The sequence below is a fragment of the Moschus berezovskii genome, chromosome 8 (genome assembly GCF_049115385.1).
Source record: "Moschus berezovskii isolate FMDL1 chromosome 8, NW_MosBer_1.0, whole genome shotgun sequence".
Taxonomy (NCBI): Eukaryota; Metazoa; Chordata; class Mammalia; order Artiodactyla; family Moschidae; genus Moschus; species Moschus berezovskii.
The window spans coordinates 59458313-59473791 of NC_142467.1; the positions used below are offsets into that span (position 1 = coordinate 59458313).

A 15479-nucleotide genomic window follows, 5' to 3' on the forward strand; every position below is an offset into this window, starting at 1 on the left:
CTTTGTGACCCCATGGACTGTAACCTACCATGCTCCTCTGTCCACAGGATTTTCCAGGCAAGAGAACTGGAGTGGGTTGCCATTGCCTTCTCCAGAGGATCTTCCCAACCCAGGGATCGAAACTGGGTCTCCCGCATTGTAGTCAGATGCTTTACCATCTGAGCCACCAGGGAAGTCAAGTGAAATATATGTATACTGTAACTGTAAAAAGCCAGGAATGACTGCATAGCCTGTTACTTTTGTGTAAGAAAGAAATAAGGAAATATAAACATATGTGATTTTTTTTTTTTTGCAAAAAGACACACAGTGACTTTTGAATGAGGCAGAAGAGAAAAAGGAGGAGTGACAATTTCCCGAGTATAACGTAAAACAAATAGTTTTGACTTTATGTAAATGCTTTACATATTCAAAAATACTAATCAGCACTCATCAATTTTAGAGTGTGGAAAAACTAAAATTGCATGCAATAGAAACAAATACACTTAATTTTATTTCAAATGAATAACACAACCATATTACAAGTAACTCTGAGCACAGTACTTTGACTGATAGAAGCCAGATTCCTGGAGGAGGAAATGGCAACCCAATCCACTATTCTTGCATGGAAAATTCCATGGAGAGGAAAGCCTGGTGGACTACTGTCCATGGGGTCACAAAGAGTCGGACACAACTGAGCACATATGCACACAAACGTCCACACACAAGAAAACATCCACATGACAAGAAACTAAGGCAGAACTCTAGCTAACAGCCTGCAAGAAGCTGAGACCCTCATTCCAGTAACCTCTGAGAAATTAAACCAACTCAGACTCCCAGTCACAAAATGTTTAAGATAATAAATGTTTGTTAAGTCTTGAGTTAATTTGTTATACATTGGTAGGGCGGATTTTGAAGCTGCAACTCCAATACTTTGGCCACCTGATGCGAAGAGCTGACTCATTGGAAAAGACCCTGATGCTGGGAAAGATTGAGGGCAGGAGAAGGGGACGACAGAGGATGAGATTGTTGGATGGCATTATCGACTTGATGGACATGGGTTTGAGTGGACTCCGGGAGTTGGTGATGGATAGGGAGGCCTGGCATGCTGCAGTTCATGGGGTCGCAAAGAGTTGGACACGACTGAGCAGCTGAACTGAACTGAATGGATAACTAATACACTACCCAAAAAGGTCTACTTTAGATATAATCACAAGGAAGTACAAAACAAATCAAAATTAAGGGCATTCTATGAATCAAGATTGCTGGGAGAAATATCAATAACCTCAGATATGCAGATGACACCACCCTTATGGCAGAAAGTGAAGAGGAACTAAAAAGCCTCTTGATGAAAGCAAAAGAGGAGAGTGAAAAAGTTGGCTTAAAGCTCAACATTCAGAAAACTAAGATCATGGCATCTGGTCCCATCACTTCATGGCAAATAGATGGGGAGACAGTGAAAACAGTGTCAGCTTTATTTTTGGGGGCTCCAAAATCACTGCAGATGCTGATTACAGCCATGAAATTAAAAGACACTTACTCCTTGGAAGGAAAGTTATGACCAACCTAGATAGTATATTAAAAAGTAAAAGTACATTACTTTGCCAACAAAGGTCCATCTAGTCAAGGCTATGGTTTTTCCTGTGGTCATGTATGGATATGATAGTTGGACTGTGAAGAAAGCTGATTGCCAAGGAATTGAGGCTTTTGAACTGTGGTGATGGAGAAGACTCTTGAGAGTCCCTTGGACTGCAAGGAGATCCAACCAGTCCATTCTAAAGGAGATCAGTCCTGGGTGTTCATTGGAAGGACTGATGCTAAAACTGAAACTCCAATACTTTGGCCACCTCATGCAAAGAGTTGACTCACTGGAAAAGACTGATGCTGGGAGGGATTGGGGGCGGGAGGAGAAGGGGACGACAGAGAGTGAGATGGCTGGATGGCATCACCGACTCGATGGAGGTGAGTTTGAGTGAACTCCGGGAGTTGGTGATGGACAGGGAGGCCTGGCGTGCTGTGATTCATGGGGTCGCCAAGAGTCAGACACGACTGAGCGACTGAACTGAACTGAACTGATGAATCCATGGCTTATAGTTTTTTGAAAATATCAGCACAAGACAAAGCAAGGCTGAAGAACTATTTCAGATTAAAGTAAACTAAAGAGACATGACAACTAAATGCAATGTGTGAACCTGGACTTGAAAGAATTACTGTAAAGTATGGGTAAATTTTGAATATACAAAGTACAGACAATCATATTGCATCAGTGTTAAACGTCCTGATTTTCATTATTGATATTCAGTTAACTAAAGAATGTCCTTATTAGAAAATACATAATGAAGTGCTCAGAAATAATGAGACATATCTACAAGTTATTCTCAAATGATTCATAAAAATAGTAATGTGTACAGACGTAAATAGGTATACATACATGTGTACACACACATATGAATGATAAAGAGAGAAATGATAAAGGAAATGTAGCAAAAGACAAAATATTAACAAGTGGGTAGGGGCTTCCCTAATGGTCCAAGGCTAAGACTCCACACTACCAATTCAGGAGGCCTAGGTTCTACCCCTGGTCAGGGAACTAGATCCTGCATGCCACAGCTAGAGATCCCGCACACCCCAACGAAGATTAAAGCTCCCACATCCTACAACAAAGCCAAACAAATAAGCATTTAAAACCAGTAAGTAGGTGAATCATATACAATTCTTCGTACAATTCTTGCAACCCTTTGGTAAATTTGAAATTATTTCTAAATAAAAAGTTAAAAAAAACTTGCTATGAAGGTACCTATCAAAATTACAAGCCTATTTTTTTTCCTTTGATGCAGCAATTCCATTTCTGAAAAGTTATACCACAAATTTACTGTATACATACAAAATAATGTAGGTACAAGGCTATTCAACTCAGCTGTATGTAATGTTTGAAGACTGGAACAATCCATGTATCAATTTATTAACCAGGAGACTGATTAGCAGCACAAAAGAACACTAAGCAGCTGTTTAAAAAAAAAAACTTTTTATGTATTAATATGAATATATTTTTCAAGGATACACTGAGGAGTGAAGAAAGCAAGATATAAAACAGTGTACAGTATGTTATCTCTTTTGTAAGAAAAGTGGGGAAATGAAAACACCTATCCATAATTCACCAATATGTGTATAAAGAAACACTGAAAGGATACTTAAGCTAATTAAGTTTATCTTTACTGTGTTAGGCTGCAGTCCGCAGGCCTATTAGCTCTGCAGTTGCCCAGCTGCAAAAGTGAAAAAGGTCCAGAGACCATGACAGAGACATCAATAATTTGTCGGACAGGGAATCTTAGAAGTCAGAAGGTCGTGGGGCAACACCCCACTGTGAACAGCACACACCAGGCAGGACTTGGCAACAACTTTGCTGCTGCTGCTAAGGCACTTCAGTCGTGTCCGACTCTTAGCGACCCCATGGACTGCAGCCCACCAGGCTCCTCCGTCCATGGGATTTTTCAGGCAAGAGTACTGGAGTGAGGTGTCATTGCCTTCTCCGAACAACTTTGCGGAGGTTACCATTTATGGGGGGAAATGACATCAGGTTGGCTTATCAGTTACCAGGGAAACCAGCTTCTGGGGCGGGGGCAAGCACTTGCTGCTGCTGCTGCTAAGTCACTTCAGTCGTGTCCGACTCTGTGTGACCCCATAGACGGAAGCCCACCAGGCCCCCCCTTCCCTGGGATTCTCCAGGCAAGAACACCGGAGTGGGTTGCCATTTCCTTCTCCAATGTGTTAAAGTGAAAAGTGAAAGTAAAGTCGCTCAGTCGTGTCTGACCCTTAGCGACCCCACAGACTGCAGCCTACCAGGCGATTAAACCCTATGATTAAGACGAGTGGATACACGTGAGTAGGGGCTAAGCGCTGCTGGGACTGGTGAAACAGCAGAAGGACTCAGCAAGAAAACAGCCGTCCTGAGTGCCCTGATCATACACTCCGCCCCTACATACTCGGCATGACCCTTACAATCTTGGTCTACGCCCTCTTCCAGGATATCCCTGGGGTCATGTATGCAGAAGTGCACTGCAACCACATACCACAAACACAATACTGCAGCTAAAGACTATCAAGAGTGAGATACCTAGTATGCCAAAAATAGTCATTCACCAGGATAGGGGCAAGTTCTAGAGCCAAGTGCTTACCAGGTCAATGGAGAAGGAATCTATGGTAGTGTTGTCCTGGTCTAAAGCTTTCATAGCAGAGGAAATACTGTGGGAGTCACTGGGCATATATATACACAACACTGAGTCTGAATGAGAGCACAGGTCCCACCTTGTGCTGCTGTTAGCATGTCCAGAGCCATCCTGTTTTGAAGGACCACTTGTCTCATTGGTGGGTCTCCTCAGACAGGAGAGTTATTGCATGTCTAATATTATTTAAGGCATGTATGTTTAGCCAGTACTTCTACTTGCTACTCTACATCAATAGAGGCATCTCCCTGCACACCCAGCAATCGGACATATTTCACAGTGACGCCACCGTTGTTGCCCAGTCTGTGAACAGATTCCCTCTGCTCCACCTAGGGATAAAATGTAAGATGTTTAATAGGCACAGTACAGAAATGCACAATTGCACTCATCTGACACACTAGTAAAATCATGCTCAAAATTCTCCAAGCCAGGCTTCAGCAATATGTGAACCATGAACTCCCAGATGTTCAAGCAGGTTTTAGAAAAGGCAGAGGCTCCAGAGATCAAACTGCCAACATCCGCTGGATCATGGAGAAAGCAAGAGAGTTCCAGAAAACCATCTATATCTGCTTCATTGACTATGCCAAAGCCTTTGACTGTGTGGATCACAATAAACTGTGGAAAATTCTGCAAGAGATGGGAATACCAGACCACCTTACCTGCCTCTTGAGAAACTTGTATGCAGGTCAGGAAGCAACAGTCAGAACCGTACATGGAACAACAGACTGGTTCCAAATAGGAAAAGGAGTACGTCAAGGTTGTATATTGTCACCCTGCTTATTTAACTTATATGCAGAGTACATCATGAGGAACGCTGGGCTGGAAGAAGCACGAACTGGAATCAAGATTGCTGGGAGAAATATCAATAACCTCAGATATGCAGATGACACTACCCTTATGGCAGAAAGTGAAGAGGAACCAAAAAGCCTCTTGAGGAAAGTGAAAGAGGAGAGTGAAAAGGTTGGCTTGAAGCTCAACATTCAGAAAACAAAGATCATGGCATCTGGTCCCATCACTTCATGGGAAATTGATGGGAAAACAGTGGAAACAGTGTCAGACTTTATTTTTTGGGGGGCTCCAAAATCACTGCAGATGCTGATTGCAGCCGTGAAATTAAAAGACGCTTACTCCTTGGAAGGAAAGTTATGACCAACCTAGATAGTATATTAAAAAGCAGAGACATTACTTTGCCAACCAAGGTCCGTCTAGTCAAGGCTATGGTTTTTCCAGTGATCATGTATGGATGTGAGAGTTGGACTGTGAAGAAAGCTGATCGCTAAAGAATTGATGCTTTTGAACTGTGGTGCTGGAGAAGACTCTTGAGAGTCCCTTGGACTGCAAGGAGATCCAACCAGTCCATTCTAAAGGAGATCAATCCTGGGTGTTCATTGGAAGGACTGATGCTAAAGTTGAAACTCCAATACTTTGGCCACCTCATGCGACGAGTTGACTCACTGGAAAAGACTCTGATGCTGGGAAGGATTGGGGACGGGAGGAGAAGGGGACGACAGAGAGTGAGATGGCTGGATGGCATCACCGACTCTGTGGACATGAGTTTGAGTGAACTCCGGGAGTTGGTGATGGACAGGGAGGCCTGGCGTGCTGTGATTCATGGGGTCACAAAGAGTCGGACACGACTGAGCGACTGAACTGAACTGAACAGAAAACATGACCTTTGAGCAAAATGCAAGCAGTAACAACACAGATAATACCAGCCCTGCCTGAGTTTTTGGTCTTGGCCTGTCCTCTCTCAGCATCCCCAGCTGTGCTGAGTACTGAAGAGGAGGAATAACAAGACTACAGGTTAATACAACAGTGTTTCTCCAGAAAGTATCTCTGATTAATTACCTTAGTAGTCTGAGGTGGGGCCAGATAGAAGACAGATGAAATCTATAATTTCCTTTCTTATTCTATTGCTCACATACCCCATGGCATATGCAAACCCAAACCACTGCGAACTTAATTGTCAGTCCCAGGGTCATTAAATGACCCTGTGTGTAAATGTGTGTTTAACACATTAAAGGGGAACATTTAATGTGTTCCCCTTGGAGGGAGATGCTGTGGCAAGTGCAAAAAGCGAGTTTTTGTCTTGACCAGTGGTTGGCAATGGCCCTTCAGTGGTCAGCAGTTGAAATAGATGGTTCAGGCAGTAATGTGACCCACGGAGAGTGGCAGATGAAGCTTTACTTGCTTGCTGGCAGCTCACCTCTTGCTCTGCAATCCAGTTCCTAACAGGCCACAGACCACTACCAGTCCACAGCGCAGGGCTTGAGGACCCCTGCTCTAAATAAATATTCCTTATGTGAAATAACAGTGATTAAGCATCAAGTTGAGACCAACAGTAATTTTTTGGACTGAGCCGTGAGGCTTGTGGGATCTTAATTCCTCAGCCAGGGATCGAACCCTCACCCCTTGAAGTGGAAGCCTGGGGCCCTAACCTCTGGACTGCTAGGGAATTCCCAGAAATCAACATTATAAATGGTCATAGAACTTCTTTTGCCCTTGAGGGTATAGAAATTTCCCATATTTTCATGTGGGTAGATTACATGGGTGTATACATGTGCCAAAACATGAAGATACAATCCTTGCATTTCATTGTATATAAATAATACTTTGATTTAAAAGGAGATTTAAGAAAATAAAACATCAGATTCCCCTCACCACCCTCACCTTACCTCCAGACTCACTCCCAAGAGGTTACTACTGTTAATACCCGATTATATTTACTTTCAAGCATTTTTCTGTGTATGTGAATGTGCGTGCTGTTTGTTTCCACCACAGGGATCATTTTACAATACATACACTGTTCTGCAACTTGCTTTTCCCAGTTAAAAATATCTCAGGGACATCTTTTCAGGTCCTTGTAAATCTGCAATCTACCTCAATCTTAGTAATTTTCTTTATTTTATGATAGGAAACACATTTACATGGTTCAAAAATCAAAATAATAAAACAGAGCACATGGAACTCTGCTCAATGTTATATGGCAGCCTGGATGGGAAGGGAGTTTGGGGAGAATGGATACATGTACATGTATGGCTGAGTCCCTTTGCTGTCCACCTGAAACTATCACAACATTGTTAATCAGCTATACTCCAATTCAAAATAAAAAGTTTAATAAAAAAAAAGAGTAAGATTTCTGCATATCTGCATAGTAAGATTTCTGATCTTACTATGATCTTACATAGTAAGAATAGTGAAGAGAGGAATAATGGGGAAAAAAATGTGTTTCAGGCAAAGAAAACAAAAAATTCATCATTCCTGCACCGAACTGGAAAAAGAACACAGTGTAGAGCATGAGGGGAAGAGTGCCTTGAAAAAGTTCAAGAGGTAGGCAGGAGTCAGCTCATGCAATAGCATGCAGTCATACACTGGGTATTTTTTCCTACAGCAAGTGGAAACGTTTCATAAAAAGATTTTAAGAATACATAATCACTTTGTTATGTTTTTATCACACACATACACAAAAAAGAGAAAGTGTTAGTCGCTCAGTAATGTACGACTCTTTGCAACCCCATGTATGTAGCCCGCCAGGCTCCTCTGTCCATGGACTTCTCCAGGCAAGAATATTGGGGTGGGAAGCTATTTCCCTCTCCAGGGGAAATAGAGAAGATAGGAGGAAATTTTTGGAGGTGATAGAAATTTGTGGCATTGGTTGTGGTGATGGTTTCACTAGAGTAAACTTATCTCCAAGCTCATCAAGTTGTATATATTAAATAAGTACAACTTTTTATATCTCAATAATACCTCAATAAAGTCGTTTTTAAAAATGGTGACCATATGTCCAACCACACTCAATATCTGCACTTGGATGTTTCTCAGACTCTTAAACTTAATATGCTTACAACTCAACTCTCGATTTCTCTGAAACCTACCCTTCTCCGGCCTTCCACATATCACTAAATGGGACCTTTGCGCATCCAGTTCCTTAATTCAGAAACCTGGAAATGACTTTCATGTCCTTCTTTTCATCCTTTGTATTTATTCAGTCAATAGTATTTCATTGAGAATCTATCATGTGCCAGGTAACGAGATTAGTTCAATTAAGACTATAACAAAACAGTCCCTTGCCCTTAAGGAGTTTACATCCCACCCATTCCATTATTGTCTTGTTGAATATGTTTCCTAAATACATCTCCAATCTACCCAATTTATATCTACAACCTTCTCTTGAATGCAGTCCAGCATCATTTCTTACCAGGAACCGTCTGTCATCTGTTCTCCCTACTTCCTTATAAATCAATTCACCACACAGCAATCAGAGTAATCTTTTAAAAACTGAAATCATAGCGTGTCTCTGCCTTTTATAAATTCTTTCAATAGCTCCTAAGTACAAGGTTACTTAAAAAGTATCTCACTTATTTTCCATTTCTAGCCTCTATAGCCCTTTTTAATTGCTTACCTTTTATCTCTTTAAAGTCCTTTACTATTCCCTCTGGCCGACAATTTCTTCTTTAATCTCCTTGTTACCTAGCTAATTTATATTCATCCTTCAGACAGCATGCTAAGAATTATTTCCTGATAGAAGACTTACTGACGCTTCAAACCAGAATAGCCTTTTCTATTACAAGCTCTGTTAGCACCCTGCTTTTCTCCTTGGTGGCATATATCAGACTTGTAAAAGTTTGTATCTTAAAATAGGGGCCCATTAATGCAGAAATCATAATGGCCTTGTTACTGCTGCATCCTTGGCACCTAGGTCAGTGCCTTGCATATAGTAGGCTGTTAATAAATATTTGTTACAGAAATGAAGACTTGCCTGGTGACTCAGATGGTAAAGCATCTGCCTACAATGTGGGAGACCCGGGTTCAATCCCTGGGTTGGGAAGATCTCCTGGAGAAGGCAACCCACTCCAGTACCCTTGCCTGGAAAATCCGATGGACGGAGAAGCCTGGTAGGCTACAGTCCATGGGGTCGCAAAGAGTTGGACACGACTGAGCGACTTCACTTTCACAGAAATGAATGATCAATCCACTACTAGACTAAGGGCAGATACTAGTATTTTCTCTGGTTTGAGGTGGACTCTTCCAACCTATTTGTGCAGAGAAGGGGAAGGCTGAGCTTATGTAGAGGTGGTTTAAATTAATACTATATTCTCTTACATTACATTCTCACATGATATGAGAATAGAGCATCTCACACCTCTTGCTTTTCAAAAGCATGTGCAATATACAAAATCAACAGTTTTTCTATAAATGAGCAGTGAACGATCAGAAAATGAAACAAATACATTTTACAATTTATATCCCAAACCACAAAATGCGTAGAAATAAAGATAAACAAGACCTAAACACAGAAGAACTGTACAAAAAAGATCTTCATGACCAAGATAGTCATGATAACGTGATCACTGACCTAGAGCCAGACATCTTGGAATGTGAAGTCAAGTGGGCCTTAGAAAGCATCACTACTAACAAAGCTAGTGGAGGTGATGGAATTCCAGTTGAGCTATTTCAAGTCTTGAAAGATGATGCTGTGAAAGTGCTGCACTCAATATGCCAGCCGATTTGGAAAACTCAGCAGTGGCCACAGGACTGGAAGAGGTCAGTCTTCATTCCAATCCCAAAGAAAGGCAATGCCAAAGAATGCTCAAACTACCGCACAATTGCACTCATCTCACACGCTAGTAAAGTCATGCACAAAATTCTTCAAGCCAGGCTTCAGCAGTATGTAAACCGTGAACTCCCAGATGTTCAAGCAGGTTTTAGAAAAGGCAGAGGCACCAGAGATCAAATTGCCAACATCCGCTGGATCATGGAGAAAGCAAGAGAGTTTCAGAAAAACATCTCTTTCTGCTTCATTGACTATGCCAAAGCCTTTGACTGTGTCGATCACAATAAACTGTGGAACATTCTGAAAGAGATGGGAATCCCAGACCACCTGACCTGCCTCTTGAGAAACCTGTATGCAGGTCAGGAAGCAACAGTTAGAACTGTACATGGAACAACAGACTGGTTCCAAATAGGAAAAGGTGTACGTCAAGGCTGTATATTGTCACCTTGCTTATTTAACTTATATGCAGAGTACATCATGAGGAACGCTGGGCTGGAAGAAGCACAAGCTGGAATCAATATTGCTGGGAGAAATATCAATAACCTCAGATATGCAGATGACACTACCCTTATGGCAGAAAGTGAAGAGGAACTCAAAAGCCTCTTGATGAAAGTGAAAGAGGAGAGTGAAAAGGTTGGCTTGAAGCTCAACATTCAGAAAACAAAGATCATGGCATCTGGTCCCATCACTTCATGGGAAATAGATGGAAAAACAGTGGAAACAGTGTCAGACTTTATTTTTTGGGGGGCTCCAAAATCACTGCAGATGCTGATTGCAGCCGTGAAATTAAAAGACGCTTGCTCCTTGGAAGGAAAGTTATGACCAACCTTGACAGTATACTAAAAAGCAGAGACATTACTTTGCCAACCAAGGTCCGTCTAGTCAAGGCAATGGTTTTTCCCGTGGTCATGTATGGATGTGGGAGTTGGACTGTGAAGAAAGCTGATCGCCAAAGAATCGATGCTTTTGAACTGTGGTGTTGGAGAAGACTCTTGAGAGTCCCTTGTACTGCAAGGAGATCCAACCAGTCCATTCTAAAGGAGATCGATCCTGGATGTTCATTGGAGGGACTGATGCTAAAGCTGAAACTGCAATACTTTGGCCACCTCATGCGACGAGTTGACTCACTGGAAAAGACTCTGATGCTGGGAAAGTTTGGGGGTGGGAGGAGAAGGGGACGACGGAGAATGAGATGGCTGGATGGCATCACCAACTCTGTGGACATGAGTTTGAGTGTACTCCGGGAGTTGGTGATGGACAGGGAGGCCTGGCGTGCTGTGATTCATGGGGTCTCGGAGAGTCGGACACGACTGAGCGACTGAACTGAACTGAAAACATTGTTGATAGAACTTAAGACCTAAATAAACAGCAATATGAGATATATACTATCCACCTGGATTGCAAGTCTCAACATTGTTAAGATAACCCCTCCACCAGTAGATTTATAGATTCAAGGCAATCAATCCCCTTTAAAATCCCTGAAGCCTTTTCTCCTATGGAAAATGACAAGACAATTTCAATTTATGTGGACAGGCAAAGGGCTAAGAATAGTCAAAATGGCACTGAAAAAGGAGAAAAAACTTGGGAGACTTACTTACCTGATGTCAAGACTTATAAAGCTAGAATAATTAAGCCAGAGTGGTATTGGCAAAGGCATAGACAGATCAATGACATATGATAGAGAATCTAGAAACAGACCCACATTATCAATCAAATGATTTTCAACAGGGGTGCTAAAGCAATTCAATAGGAGAAGGGAAATCTTTTTGACAAGTGATGCTGGAAAAATTGGGCATCCGTATGGGAAAAAAGAACCATGACCCCTCCCTCATTGAATCACTGCCTCATACCACATATGCAAAAATCTACTTTAAATAAGGTAAATTGAAGAGTCAGTAGGTATCAAATATGTGCCCTTTGTTCACCAGGAATATTCACTGCCTTCTCTAACATACTGCCAGAACAATGTTAAATAAGGTAAATCCAGTATATAAAGTGACACATATTGCTGAAATGTTTGCTTTTTCTTGGTTTTTAAGCTTTAGAAAATTTTCCAGGTAAGCATCAGAATCCAGTTTGAAGATGCCAAATTATCTGATTTGTTGAATTCCTTTTAGAAACCAACAGCTAAGCAGAATTTGTAATAAAATTAACATATCTTGGACAACAGAATCCACACCAACAAGGAACCCTACCGTGACTAAAAATGAGACACACTCCAATGCATCTTCCTCCTAATATTCTCCTTCTCCTTACTTACCAGTAATCCTCCTTTCACTTTTTTCAGAGCTTCCATATTATCCATTTTACCTATTTTCACTTTCCAAAGATAACTACTTTCATGTGTGTGGATGTGGTTATTCTATTTCAGACTGCAAGCTTCCAAAAAACTTGTAGTATTAATATAATGGGGAGTTTTACTTGCAATGTTATTATATAATTTTTGAATTGTTTATAACCTGCAAGTTTGGTAAAATGGTATGCTACCATTATTTGGATCCATTTGTATAATTACCCGGTCACAACCTCGACTTGGCATTCTGCATTAGCTCAAATTCACTTGAAGTATTTGAATCTGTCACAGTGGAGTAGGAGATATGGCCATTGGGTCCCAGATTAGGATGTGAGATGCAGACTTGGGCAATGGAGGTGCAAGGAGGGTTGTTTGCATCCACATGGACCATGTACGAGGCCTGAGGGAAAACTGGCACATTGTTGTCGACACCACCAGACACTGTGCCAGATGCTTCTTCTGGAGGAGAGTGGTGGCTTACTTTGGTCAGCAGCTATCATGGTGACATTGTACTCCAGGGTTTGCTCCCACTCTAGGGCCCCATCCATGACAAGCTTGTAGCAATTACTGGTGGAAGATTCAATTCTAAAAGCGCATTTTCTTGTAGCAGACACATGACCTCCCTGTTGTCTCCTGAATCTGGATTCTGTGTTTTAAAACAGAGCAGTTACTATCTGAGGGGCAGAATCTTCAGGAATTACAAAAATAGAAGTAAAAACTATCTCTGGGGGAATTCCCTGGTGGTCCAGTGGTTAAGATGCTGCGCTTTCATTGATGAGGTCGAGGGTTTAATGCCTGATTGCAGAACTAAGATCCCACAAGCCACAAGGTATGGCAAAAAAAAAATCTCCAGTACTTTGTTGTCATCATCTAGAATTTTGATTTCAACAATGCTGGGAAATCAATCCACCCTCCACGCCCTCACACACACACCCTCATTTCTTCCTTTCTAACCATGGAATACTCTTTAACCTCTTCATATTCCAATTTACTTGTAGTTTTCATTTCTCCTCTACCATGATGAAGGCCAAACTGGATATGGGTATAATGGGCTCCACAGGCATTCCTGATCTCCACTTTGATGCCCTTGTCCAGGTCAGCAGCCCTCAGTCTCAGCACAGAGATGCCCAGGGGCATGTCTCCTTGAAGGCTGACTCTGTATACGTTCTGGCTGAAATCAGAGGTTGGGAGGTTGTAGTTGGTGTTGACCACCAGTGTTGGGATCTGAGCAGTTCTGCTTCTGGTGCTCCTTGCTATCTAACGCTGTCAGGAGTAAGTGATTCGACCTCTGCTTTTCTCAGGCTACTAATTTCTCTAACAAGTTCAGTCTATTCATTTCCACTGTTGGTCTCTCACTTCAAAGACAAATATACAGTTGCCACTAGGGTGATAATTTTGCAAAATAATTGCTTTCAACATTAGGATCTTTTGCAGTACTATTGCAAATCTTGCTCCAGGCTGAGTCAACTAACATATTTAACTCAACAGCATTCCTGCTGAACTGGGGAGTATTATTATTTACATTTTGAATATACTAATGTAAAAAACATTAAAAGAATTTTCAACTACCATTTATAATGTGTGATACAAAATGTAGTGTGTGGGCATATCGGCTCCAAGTCCATCCCCACTTTCTTCACTTCAAGTAAGGTATTGATTTTCTACATTAACCTGAAAATTCTGAGCCCATTAATTTCTGGACAACCAGCCCCAGATTTTTTGCAAGGTCTGATTAGGAAAGCCACCCAGAGGAAACATAATGGGATCTCCTGTTTATTTGTTTCCATGTGGGCTGATAGCATTACTCTGGGTCTCTACTTTAGAATTGCAAACTGAAGAAATCAGAGGCCGCGGTTCTGAAGAGTTGAGAGCAAAGAGAAAAAGCTGTTTCTCACTGGAATCTGCAAGCTGAAAGGCAGTAGCACAGTCTTACTTGGGCAATTAAATATTCTTGGAAATTTATATTCTTAATGACTCCAGCATATGCAGTCGAAGTGATGACTTCTTTTTATTTCTTCCTGTCATTTAAAAATATTATTAGGTTGAGTCTTTCTTTTTATTTATTTTTAATGTTTTTCCTCTTTTTATTTTTTGGTGGGGGAAAAGACTTTACTTTTTTCATATACACAGTCTCAGGATGAACTACTGGCTGGATCTTCAGTTGTAAACATATAGAAAGCTTCTAGGAAGTTTCACAATATAGAAATCTTATGGATTGTGGCATCTATTTTAAAATTTTAATTAATCTCCAATTCTTTAGCTTTATATAAATAGATTAGAGAGTTGGCTCTTTTTAGGAGTTTGATGTAGAAGGAAAGCACAAGTAAAATGGGTTTTGCATTATGATTTTCTCCCAGGATACTACTTTCTAATCGCTGAATTCAAGCCTTTTATTATTTAGAAGGTGTACAAACTACTGTGTGAAATTTTTCAGAGAACTAAAGATGAACTAAGAAATTACACTTGTTCTCAATGATTATTAAACATGTTAGATCTTTTCATGGCTTCTCTGGGAGAAATTGTGGAAATACTGATTTCTTTTTACACACAGATAAGTTATTTTACCTGCTCTATTGTCCATCTGGGGCTTCCCGGGTGGCTCAGAGGTTAAAGCGTCTGCCTCCAATGCGGGAGACCTGGGTTCAATCCCTGGGTCGGGAAGATCCCCGGGAGAAGGAAATGGTAACCCACTCCAGTATTCTTGCCTGGAGAATCCCATGGACAGAGAAGCCCTACCAGGCTACAGTCCACGGGGTTGCAAAGAGTCGGACACGACTGAGCGACTTCACTTTCACTTTCTTTCACTTTCATTGTCCATCTGACGGCAATTTCATCACATTTTCCTGAGCCAGAGATCTTCCAATTTGATATCCAGAAATCTTATCCTCTCTCAAAGATTTTTTTCAGTTATCTTTGCCATTGGCTATTTTTTCCTATCAGTGATTTTAAATGTGTCCTGAAGAGTGTGCTTTATTATTGATAAATTTTCATTAGGTATGGTTTCCTAAAAATGAGTGTAAAAACTCTAAGTGTAATATTAGAGTGTAAATCTGTCTCTTTCCTAAAATATACAGTCATTATTTGGATCAACATCCTTTCACAATTATGTGACTGCTTAAAATTTTTTAAAAATAGCTTTATTGGGATATATAATTGATATATGAAGAGTGGCACATATTTAACATGAAGGCATTTACTTTTTTGTACTTGATATCTTGCATGAGGAAAAAGCAGATTTTTCACCAAAACTAATCAATTTATGATCACAGCTATACTCTGTTAAATGTAACTGAGAAAATTGTATTATAATCTACTCATTTATCATTAGTCTTTTAATGCCATTTAAAATAATCTATGAGTCGAGTAGTCTCAACAAATTGTACAGACTCAGCAAGGATTCTAGGCCACTGCTTCAAGGAAGATAATATCTCTT

The 15479-nt window shown here is 40.9% G+C and overlaps 1 protein-coding gene across 1 annotated transcript in view; it reads right to left on the bottom strand.

Annotated features, from left to right (window-relative positions):
- Positions 1-15479, bottom strand: part of LOC129558481 (protocadherin gamma-A4-like) — a 152295-nt gene that overhangs the window by 70912 nt on the left and 65904 nt on the right. The window lies entirely within an intron of this gene.